Source organism: Mesocricetus auratus, unplaced genomic scaffold (assembly GCF_017639785.1).
Source record: "Mesocricetus auratus isolate SY011 unplaced genomic scaffold, BCM_Maur_2.0 Super-Scaffold_4256, whole genome shotgun sequence".
In the NCBI taxonomy this organism is placed as follows: Eukaryota; Metazoa; Chordata; class Mammalia; order Rodentia; family Cricetidae; genus Mesocricetus; species Mesocricetus auratus.
In genome coordinates this window covers 22,610,304-22,621,200 of record NW_024429182.1, presented here as the reverse complement: position 1 = coordinate 22,621,200, position 10,897 = coordinate 22,610,304, and the positions used below count along the sequence as shown (strand labels likewise).

General features: G+C 42.9%; 1 long non-coding RNA gene across 1 annotated transcript; it reads right to left on the bottom strand.

Moving 5' to 3' along the window:
- Positions 1–7,460: 7,460 nt before the first annotated feature.
- LOC121134262 lies at positions 7,461–10,376 on the bottom strand. Its single transcript, XR_005871331.1, has 3 exons — positions 10,310–10,376; positions 9,258–9,422; positions 7,461–7,583 (listed from the first exon to the last, which is right to left on the bottom strand). It is a non-coding gene; the product is annotated as an uncharacterized LOC121134262 (long non-coding RNA).
- Positions 10,377–10,897: the final 521 nt, after the last annotated feature.

Here is a 10,897-nt window from a genome sequence, read left to right as displayed (position 1 = left end):
GAGTCCACTTCAGGTTGGTTGAAGAGTTTGGCCTCTGTGCTTTGATAAAGACTTGCAATAGCTTGGAATGCAGGGGGAATGGCAGTCATTCGATAATAGGATACTGGCGATGAGAGCACAGAGGCTGGCAAGGATATGGAATTTGGACAAAATCTTGTTACCAGTTCTTTCTAAGTTTCTGTTCGATCTATACAATGAAATGAGTGTGTGTGCACTATCCTAGCCTACAGCGCACCTTGCCAAAGGAGGCACATCTTAGTTCACCGCAGCAGTCAGGGAATGCCTCGGGAAAGCCTGCTGTGGGGGACATGGGGAGCATGATGGCACTTGTTACAGTTACCAGTGCCGTGATGAAACACCATGATCAGAAGCAAGCTGGGGAGAAAAGGGTTTAAATAAATGGTTTACACTTCCACATCGCTGGTCATTATTAAATGAACAGGACAGGAGCTCAAACAGGGCAGCATCCTGGAGGCAGAAGCAGATACAGAAGCCACGAAGGGGAGCTGCTTATCAACGTGTTCCTCATGGCTTCCCCAGGCTGCTTTCTTATAGAACCCAGGACCATCAGGCCAGGGATGGCTCTCTCCACAATGGCCTGGGACCTCCCCCATCAATCACTAATTGAGAAAATGCCTTAAGGCTTGCCACAGACTGATCTTATAGAGGTGTTTTCTCAGTGAGGTTCCCTCCTCTCAGATGACCATAGCTTGTGTCGAGTTAACATAAAACTAGCCAGCCCAACACTTAAGCTAAGAAACTGGATGATCAGATCCATAATTGAAGTCATGATTTAGGAGTCAGAGCAGTATGAAAAATAAGGGTCAAATCAGAAAGCTCTGGATGTGGAGGAGGAAGAGGAGGGTTTAAAATGGCTGCCAGCCTGAATGGTTGGTCTGGGAAGGGGACAGCCTGGCTTCGCACCATTATAAACCTGTTCATTGACTGTGCTAGATGAAGTATTTGATCAGTGCTTAAAACTGGGGTACTTACATATGGATTCAAGGAGAGGGCTGGAGAGAATGAAAGATGTAGGAGCTATGGGTTGACACATGAGATGGTTAAAGCCTAGAGGATGGTGTGCTGGCTGAGAGAGACAGGAAGAAATCAAAAGAGCTGAGGGCATTTAAGGGGAGCACAGAGGAAGGATGGTCTCTGCGAAACAGTATTGGCATTTCTTTGATGCCTAATGGGATCTTCTCAACTGGCTGAGCACTGAGACTCTTTGAAAAGAGCAACTCTTTTAATCTGGCACAAAGCTCCATAAAGGCTCCTCTGGGGATTCCAGAAGATCGGTCCCTTGTGCAGGCTGACGCTTTTTGTTAAAATGGAATGTTTAAAATATTATACCATTCAGTAATTCTGACAAACCCATAGTGATCTCCAACATTACAGTATATTGTCATGACTTATTTATCTTTCTGCCCTTCTAACTGTGAAATCCCTAGGGGCCTCTGATCTTCATATCTGACATGGCACTTGGCATATGTTTGTGAGTAAATATGTGAGTTTCAGAGTTTAGTCTAAGGAGAAAAAGTGGTAACAGCATTTGGAACTCAGGCCCAGTCTTTCCAAGGTTTAGCATCGGAAATGCAGTAAGTGGGCAAGAGAGATACAGTTCTAAACATGGCAGTGTCCTTCGTACTAGTCAACGTTGATGATGATGCATAAAGTATGCATAAAATGTAGTCTCGCACAGCAAATGGGAAGAGTCAACAGGAACCACAGTTACACAGACAAATCTCACAAGTATTAGTGGAAGAAGCCACATAAACGCACACTCTCCTAATCCATTTTGTACTGCCATAAAGGCAAACTCAAGACGGATACCTTTTCGAAGAATAGATTTGTTTTCTAGTTCTGGAGGCTGGGAAGTTCAGGTCAAAGGGAGGGATTTCTTGCTGCCTCACCCTGTGACAGAAGGCAAAAGGGCAAGAGAGCTCATGTACATTAGAGGGCAGAGGGCAGCAAACGCATCCTTCTTAGGAACCCATTCTAGTACCAGCTCACTCCAGGATGATGGCACTAACCCACTCAAGGTGGCAGCCTCCTCCAGACGTTACTGTGTCTTGAAGGTTCCATCTCTCAAACACTGAAGATTACATTTCCAATGAACTTCTAAGGACACACTCAAAACATAGCAAATGGGAACCATGAAAAACACTTGAGGTTCAAACAAGCAGACTAAGGCACAGTTTGGAAGTCAGGAAAGCACTTGTCGTTGGAGGGTGTAATGCTGGGAGGGGCACATGGGATGGACTTTTTGAGAACTATGCTCTATTTCTTGATCTGGGTCATGTTTACATGAGCATGCTCATTGTGTGATCTTTCACCAAGCTGTACTTTTTTTCAGTATGGCTGACATTTCCATGTGTTTTATTAAAATAAGTACAGCACATAATAATACAAGGCATATCAAAACATTAAGGAAAGTTTTTGATATGAGTGTGACATTAAGGCAGTACTAAAGCTATACTATCAAATAGTGAATTTCATAAGACATGATAGAACTGGTAGATTTATAGGCTAAAGATCCTATATTTTCTGGGGGTGTCTCTAAGTGGTCCGTACTTGGCTAGCAATATAGCAAATAAATAAATAAACAAACAAATAAATACATACATACATACATAAATAAAGAGATTCAAGAAATGGTTGGCAACTTATTTATATATTACAGGCTCTGTTAATATTATTATAAAATTTCTTTCCTTCATCTCATAGCATTCTATTCCAGGAAGATAGATTTTACCACTTGAGTGTAACTATTGTAGCAAAAGCTGACCAAGGATGTTGCCAGCTTAGTGGTCTCAGAGTTAAAGCCAGTAGATCAGGTGAAAAAAAAAAAACTAAAAACCCTGCTGTAATGAGGTACTCTCAGAAGCCAGCAATCCTGTTAATTAAATGTCCTGCCTGGGTAGCAGGACAGAGTTGTCCAGACCACCCAATGAGGTGTCTGAGGTCCTGAATTCTAATCCTACCTCTGCCCCTCTCTCTCAGGGTGACTTTAAGCAAGATGTTTGACATCTCTAAGCTTCACTTTTTTCATGTATGAGATGGGGATAAAATACAGACTTTAAAGAAAAAAGAGCACTTGGGTCTGGGGTTTGTCATGAGTCCTCTCCTCGTCTTAGCAGCTAGATATTATTCTTCCCTTTTATACCCGAGCAAACAGAGGCTCAGTCGGAGATCATCACTCATCTGAAGCCACAAGCTGGCAAGTGGTATAGACAAACGGGACTCCCAAGCCTGCTTTTAGCAATTACTGAACTGCTGAACCGCCTAGTAAAGTTCCCCCGGGGGCTAAGTGAGCCGATGCACCTAATTGTGCGTGACATATTTGGAGTATTTCATAAATGTTAATTATTAAATCAGGAACAGAGCGGAACCCAGATCTCAAACCATAACAAATCTGAGGTTGGCAGGGATCATCCAGGGTCAAGGCGAAAGCTGAAAGCCGAGCATGCGCAGTCTCAAAGCATCCATAAACGAAAGTAAGTTCTCAGAGGAGGGTAAAGGTCCCGGGGTGTTAGGAATGATTTATGTACACAGGAGCCATCTTTGTCAGTGTGGGAACAGACTGGAAGGGAGGAAAATCAGCAGTAACTGGAGAGAGTACCAACACGGAAATATAGAGCAATAAGGCTTGCGGGTGCCCTCTGCCCCGGAGACTGCAAGGGGGTGCAGCCCTCTGACTCACTGTTGAAGACATGGAGGCCAGTAGAGCTGCAGAAGTTAACTAGAGCTCCCCAACCACACATACCCAGTGCCCTGATCCCAGACCAGTCTGTCAAATGGGAGCGAACAGAGAGTCTAGGTCTGGATGCCGTATGTTTAAAGCAAGATGTCAGACAATCCCAGTATCAGCATGTGCCCTCCTGTCATCTCTCTCCCCACCCCTGAGAGGTCAGCAGCCCTCTCTCTTTCGTTTCCCACGTAATCTCTGTTGTCCAGTGTAGGCACTTAGACACAGATCTGTTACATTTTAAAAAATGGGATAAAAAAAATATATCAGGGACTAGAAAGGAAAACTGACATAAATATTTCAGATGAAGCACCGGACTTCAAAGAAACTTCTAAAATCTGATAAGGGCTGTACACTCTGTCTGCAGAGATTAAATGGTAGAGCCCCAGGTTCACATTTGTACGACTGGTAATGTTTAGCAAGAAAACACTGACCACCTTGGAAGGCACTAAACCAGGTTTCCTCTCCCCTCTTAGCGCTTCCTTCTTTGATGGTCATCGTTAGATCCCAGGCCAGCTCAGGCTGCTGCCCAGGTCAAGCTCATCTGAAACTGGATCTCTCCCCATCATAGCTGATTTTTAGAACAGGTCCCACGTTAACACAGTCTCCTCCTTCCTATTTGTCACCCAGCAGTCAGAGACAGCCTGACTGCCAGCACCCTATTAAGACCCTCTCTCCTTCCTCTGAGACCTGTAAGAAGGGACACCACTCAGCCATGTGGGCCTGAACATTCCTCAGAGTCCCTGTCTCTGTCTGTCTGTTTGTCTATAGTGTTAATTACTCTTCTAATAAATCTCTTACCCCCCCAAAACGATCTATCTTGGAGTCCCATAAACTCAGAATGCCTTACTTATCTTCTCTGTAGTTATAGCCAAAAATGAAGAGAGGCCAAAGCAGGTGCTGAGGGACATGGCTCACATGTCTTGGAGGGGATGAAGACCCACGTTAGCTGCAACTGTGGGTCTATATTCCTATGGAGCTTTTTGCTGTGTCTGCTTTTGGTTTTGAGATGGAGTCTCCCAGTGTAGCCCAGGGCTCTCTCCAGCGCCCATACTCCTGCCTCACACTGTCTTGAGTGGGGGTTGCAGGTGTGTGGCACTCTGCCTGGCTACACTGCTGGTTGATTATATGACTACTGTATACTCCCGGAAGGGTTTCCTCTGGGAATTTTTACCCTCTTAAGATTAGTTTTCAGGTGGGAAGGTGGCTAGAGATATAGTTTAGTTGGTAGAGTGCTTGACTAACATGCAAAAAGCCCTCACATTGATTCCCAGTGCTGCACAAACCAAGAGTGGCAATTCATGCCTATAATCCCAGCACTTAGGTAGAGGGAGAAGGACCAGAAGTTCTTGGCTAAACAGAAACCTCAAGGCCAATCTGAGCTACATGAGACCCTGTCTGGAAAATAACCCACTAAGTAATTATATAACTAAAAAAGTAGACATTCCTATAATGGTTAAAATTTTTACCACTCTGAATACAGAGCTTGAAGGTATTAGCACTTACCTCACCATACAAACACCACTGCTGTCTATCTGCAGAGCTCTGTCATGCTATGGAAATTGCTATAACTATGTAAAGGTGTGTTAGATTTGTTTATGCTGTGGAATGTTACTTTAACTGTGTAAAGGTGTGTTCCATTTGTTTATGCTGCATTTGTTTAAAGATGTAAGGATGTGGGTTTAATTTTGTAAACATGTGCTGCATCTGTTTCACTTTGCCTGCCTAAGGCACCTGATTGGTCTAATAAAAAGCTGAATGGCCAATATCTAGGCAGGAGAGGGATAGGTGGAGCTGGCAGGCAGAGAGAATTAACAGGAGGAGGAATCTAGACTTGAGAGGGAGGAGAGGAAGGAGAAGAGAACGAGGGAAAAAGAAAAGGGCACACTCAGCACCCAAAGCCAGGTGGCCACAGCCAGCCAAACACAGGAAAGAACAGGAAGGAAGGGAGGGAGGGAGGGAGGGAGGGAGGAAGGCAAAGAGCCCCAAGGCAAAATGTATATGAGAAGAAACAGAATAGTTTAAATTAAAAGAGCTAGCGAGACAAGCATAAGATAAGACCGAACATTCATAACTAATATTAAGTCTCCATGTCATGAGTTGGGAACTGGTTGGTGCCCCTCCCCTCAAAAGCCTGCTATACTCTTATCTACCCAAACTAAAACCATCCCATTAAACACTAATTCCTCCATTCCTCTCCTACCCCAAACCCTAGAAACCACTATTATACTTCCCATCTCTATGAATTTGATTTTGCTAGGACCCTCTAACAAGTGAGACTATACAATGTTAATCCCTTATGTTCCATTTATTTAATTTGCATAAAATTAAGATTCATCCATGTTGTAACTTAGGTCAAAATTTCCTTTTTAATGCTAAATAATATTCCATTATATGGGATATAATATATTTTGTTATCTACTTTTTCATCAGTGGACATTTAAGTTGTCTTCACCTGTTGTCTTTGTGAAAGATGCTTCTATGAACCATGTGTACAAATGTCTGTTCAGATCCCTATTTGGTGGAATTTCTGAACTGTGTGGCAATTTGCAGTCTGAATTTTTTGATGAACTGTACTTATATTATTCTTTGTTGTTACACTTCCAGAGTCAGTTTCCTATTTGAACTACATAGTTTGCCTTTCAGGTATATTTGTGTACATTCATCCTAAGTGACCTCTCTCTTGTTTGTTCCCTCTTTAATAACAAGGTTATTTCAAAACATGATATTAATGTTCCACTCCACTAATGTTTTCAAAACAGAAACAATAGGCTTCACTCTTTGGAACAAATTGCCGTTTCCTAAGTCATTCAATATATTTATACTTAAATGGATAAGAATCTATACTTTCATGGGGAGGGTGTAGGGCAAACAGTCTTTGAAATCAATATCAAGATGCCAGTATAGCTGGTTTGGGGCATACGGGTAGTGCCAGCTACTCAGGAAACTGACGGGGGATGACTGCTTGAGTGGGTGAGTTTCAGATCAGTGTGGGAAACATATTAAGATTGCTACCACTTTTACTCAAGCCATTTAAAAGAGTCAAATTAATAGTAGAAAAAAAGAAAGGAGTTTTATTCAATGTAACCACTTAGGACAAAGAAATCCAGATTCTTGTAAGTCCATCTTCAGGCTAATAACATGAAGCTAAGGGCATGCATTTTAAAAAACAAAAAGCAGTGTAGCTAAGGTGTACTCCTTCACCCATCACCCACAGTTTCAAATTGCTCCTACAAGGCTGATGATTTCTAAAACTTTCTCCAAGAGAAAAGTCCCTCTTCTTGCTCCCCCACCAGGGCATCAACCTTGTCCTCCTGCTACTGAGACTTTATTGTTTCAATAGTGTGGTATTCAAAGGGAGGGGCACAAACATTTCTTTAGGTTATATTCATTCTTGCAAGACTGGCTCGATTCAAGACTTGCTTGAGTAAATGAGTTTAATAGCCTAGGCAATAGAATGAGACCTTGTTTTTGTTTTGTTTTTGTTTTGTTTTGTTTTTGTTTTGTTTTGTTGAGACTGGGTTTCTCTGTGTAACAGCGGTGGCTGCCCTAGAACTCACTCTATAGACTAGGCTGGCCTTGAACAGGCAAAGATCCACCTGCCTCTGCCTCCCAGGTGCTGGGACTAAAGATGCGCACCACCCGGCGGCGAGATCTTTTTTTTTATTATTTAGATAAAACCAGAGTGCCCACCTGTTCTGGAGAGGATGACTGATACAGTGCTCTGGGATAGCAACCTCCTGGCTGGATTCTGTCTCTTCCTCTTTCATAGGTAGTGATGAGGAGGAGGTGCGGACAATGGTAAGGGTGGTTCCCAGTTTCACAGTCACCATCTCAGCTGTGTATAGTTTTGTAAGCAGTCTTAAATTATTTTTCAGACAAAGCAAAGCTATCTGTTAGTCTAGTTAGAATTGAGGCAGGCAGTTGCTCTAGTTTTCTCAGGACAGGCCCAGTTAACCCTTTTGTCCTGCAGTTTTTAAAAGAGTTCCCCATGCTAATCTAATTCTAAAATATAAAGGCAGTTTCAGTTTGGAGGATGAATTCCCGGTTCAGTCCAGCTAATACTCCTTGATCTTCCAGAGAAGTTTCCATGTTCTGCTCTGGGCCTATCTCATTTACTAACAGCTCCTTAAAGCAAGCCGAGGCACATCTAATTCGTCTCTTTCCAGTGAAGGAGGTAACAAGGCTTCAAGGAGGCAAGAAGACAGAACTAGGGTTCTCGACTTCAAGTCCAGAACTGTTTCTGCTGTGAACTGTATGTGTCAATGTTTGTATAAAGTTTAACTTCACTCCCTCATTTGGTAATCTGTTTGGTTCCTGGACCTAGAACAGTTTAGGCACGTTCATCCTTGCCCAGACTCTGGGCAAGCATTGAAAGCAAGCAAAGAGATGGGAAAAGGAAGATAAACATCGGAAGGGTGCTAGCAAAGAGAGAGAGAGAGAGAGAGAGAGAGAGAGAGAGAGAGAGAGAGAGAGAGAGAGAGAGAGAGAGAGAGAGAGAGAGAGAAGCTAATGCATTTTGAAGAACGCACGCGCGCACACACACACACACACACACACACACACACACACACACTCAAGTTCTGCTCTGCCTTATTGATATATTTTTCCCTTTGTCAGATGGGGCAAAGATATGCATTCATCAAATTAGAACTATGAGAAATCGAATATGACTCTTTTCCATCAAATACTATAAAACATGTTTAGGGCAAGGAATTCAAATGTTTTTTATCACCCACACCCCCAGCTTGTAAGACCTCTATGCAAATGTTTTAATCCCTTAACCCAGTAAAATCTTTGTTTATACAAAGACCCACTGCTGTATTCCAGTGACAGATGGGAGATATAATATAGTGATTGACAGATTACAAATCTAAAGAAAAGGATCAAAGGGAATGTTTATAGGAAATATTGGAAGTTTAACAAACAAAGGAGCTAAATGCATCCCTGACTTAATACAGTTATAAAAAGTTGACTAATTTTGCCAGGCATTGTGGTGCATGCTTTTAATCCTAGCACTGGGAGGCTCAGTGAGTTCAAGGTCAGTTGGTATATAGAACTGGTTCCCAGTCAGCCAGAGCTACACACACACACACACACACACACACACACACACACACACACACACACACACACATACACACACACACACACACACATACACACACACAAAGCTGTCTGGAAACAAAACAAAACAAAAGAATAAAACAATTAAAAGAAAAAGTTAGGGACTCTCCAGAGGATGCTCTGGAGAGGGAAACAAAGATCTGGAAGCTGTTCCAGTAATCTTTTGTCTCTCAGATGGGTGCCTGTCAGTGAAGACTCCCCCCCACTGTATCCTTACGAACTGGGAGCTCTTCCACCCACTGGCCTTAAGAAAGAAATGTCTGATTATTTTTCTGTATACAGATCTGGCCTGAATATGAACTAGAGGATAAAATGTGGCTTCTATAGAAAAATAGCATTATGTTGTCCTATAATTCGATTTCTATATAGGAGGGAGGTCACTTACCACCATTTTCAGGTTGTCTGCCTCCATTTGTAGATGTACCCATACTGATTGTGGCTGTCGGTCAGTCCACCTCTAACCAGGGAGGGTCCCAGTTTGGAAGTTTGTAAAGGCAGATATTTCTATTGACTTGATCCTGCTTGATCATGGATTCTAACTGCCACTCACCTATGATAAAAATATCAGAAGGTGACCTTTAGAAGCAAATGTTCTGTTGGTATAGGATCGAATATCTATGTCATCTTTATCTAGCTATAGCTGTATATTTCTTTTTCTGTTTCCTATCTCAAATGCATGACCCAACAGATGGTAAGACTCCTCTGGACAAATCTATTCAGGTCATAAGGAAGACAGGTGCTTTCGAACCAGTAGGTTGTCATTGAACTGAACAGCAAGCCTCTTGTCTGATGTAAATCAATGGGCTGGGTTTCACAGAGGAACAATTATTTTGTGTACATTATTATTATCTGGTAATTTAAAGATGTCTGTAGTAAAAACAGCTACATGGATGCTCATCCATGGAGAGAATAGAGGGGACCTCTGTCTAAAGTTCTCTCAATAGTAACTCCAGAATCATAATTTTTTTTTGTTTTGTTTTTTGAGACAGGGTTTCTTTGTATTGTTTTCGAGGCTGTTGGTCCAGCCTGGCCTCGAACTCACAGAGATCCGCCTGCCTCTGCCTCCCGAGTGCTGGGATTAAAGGCGTGCGCCACCACCGCCCGGCCAGAATCATAATTTTAAAAGGGATTCCTTGCTGAGATTTACTGGATCTTGTAAACATTAGTTCAACAATGCCTTACTACGTGTTTACATACTTACTATATATCTACCCTAAGCACAGTTAGGGTAGTGACTCTTAGCACTAAGTAAAGACTGTCTCATGTTTTTGTAGAAGGTTTACCTGGGACCTTTTAAAGCCTCATGGTTTAACAGTAATATAATATTAATTTGTTACATTATCCTATGTATATAGTTTTCTTTTATAAAGGTGGTGTTGCACAGTATTATCATAAGCCAAACCACTGCCATTGTCATAGATCAGCTGTGTCTCTTACAAAGATGACCATCCCTGGGCTTGTTGAGTGTTCCGTCATAGAAGGGGTGGGTGAGGAGAGTCCTGGGTCCTCACTAAGTATCTAGCTTCTCTCTCAGCCAGTTATGTGCAATTCTGCTCTAATCAGTGTGGGGAGCCGCCCCCACATTCTCCGTTACAAGATGGCGCCGACACCCGGCCGTTATGCCCTGCAAACGTAGAGTGCGCACGTGCCTGGTACTTTTCCATCCCTTACTCTCTGCCTCTCCCGTGGCATCATATGGGCTGATGAGCAGGAGCCAGTCAGGAGATGACAGGTCCGAGGCGGGGACTGCTGGGCTATATAAGGGTTGGGTTTTTCGATCCCCAGGATCTCTGCTCTGTAAGCTTATGCTCTCCCTCTCAAGATGCATTAAAGCTGTTCTGCAGAAGGATCCTAAGTGTGCCGCGTCGTTCTTGCTGGCGAGACGGTAGCCGGGACAAATCACATTTGACCTCATGGTATTGGGGAGGAGCTAAAGTATATGGACTGGGAAAGACTGGGAGGGCTGGATCTCCACTTATGCAGGTATGGGAAAACCATTGCTCAGACTGGGTAAAGGCTTTTCAG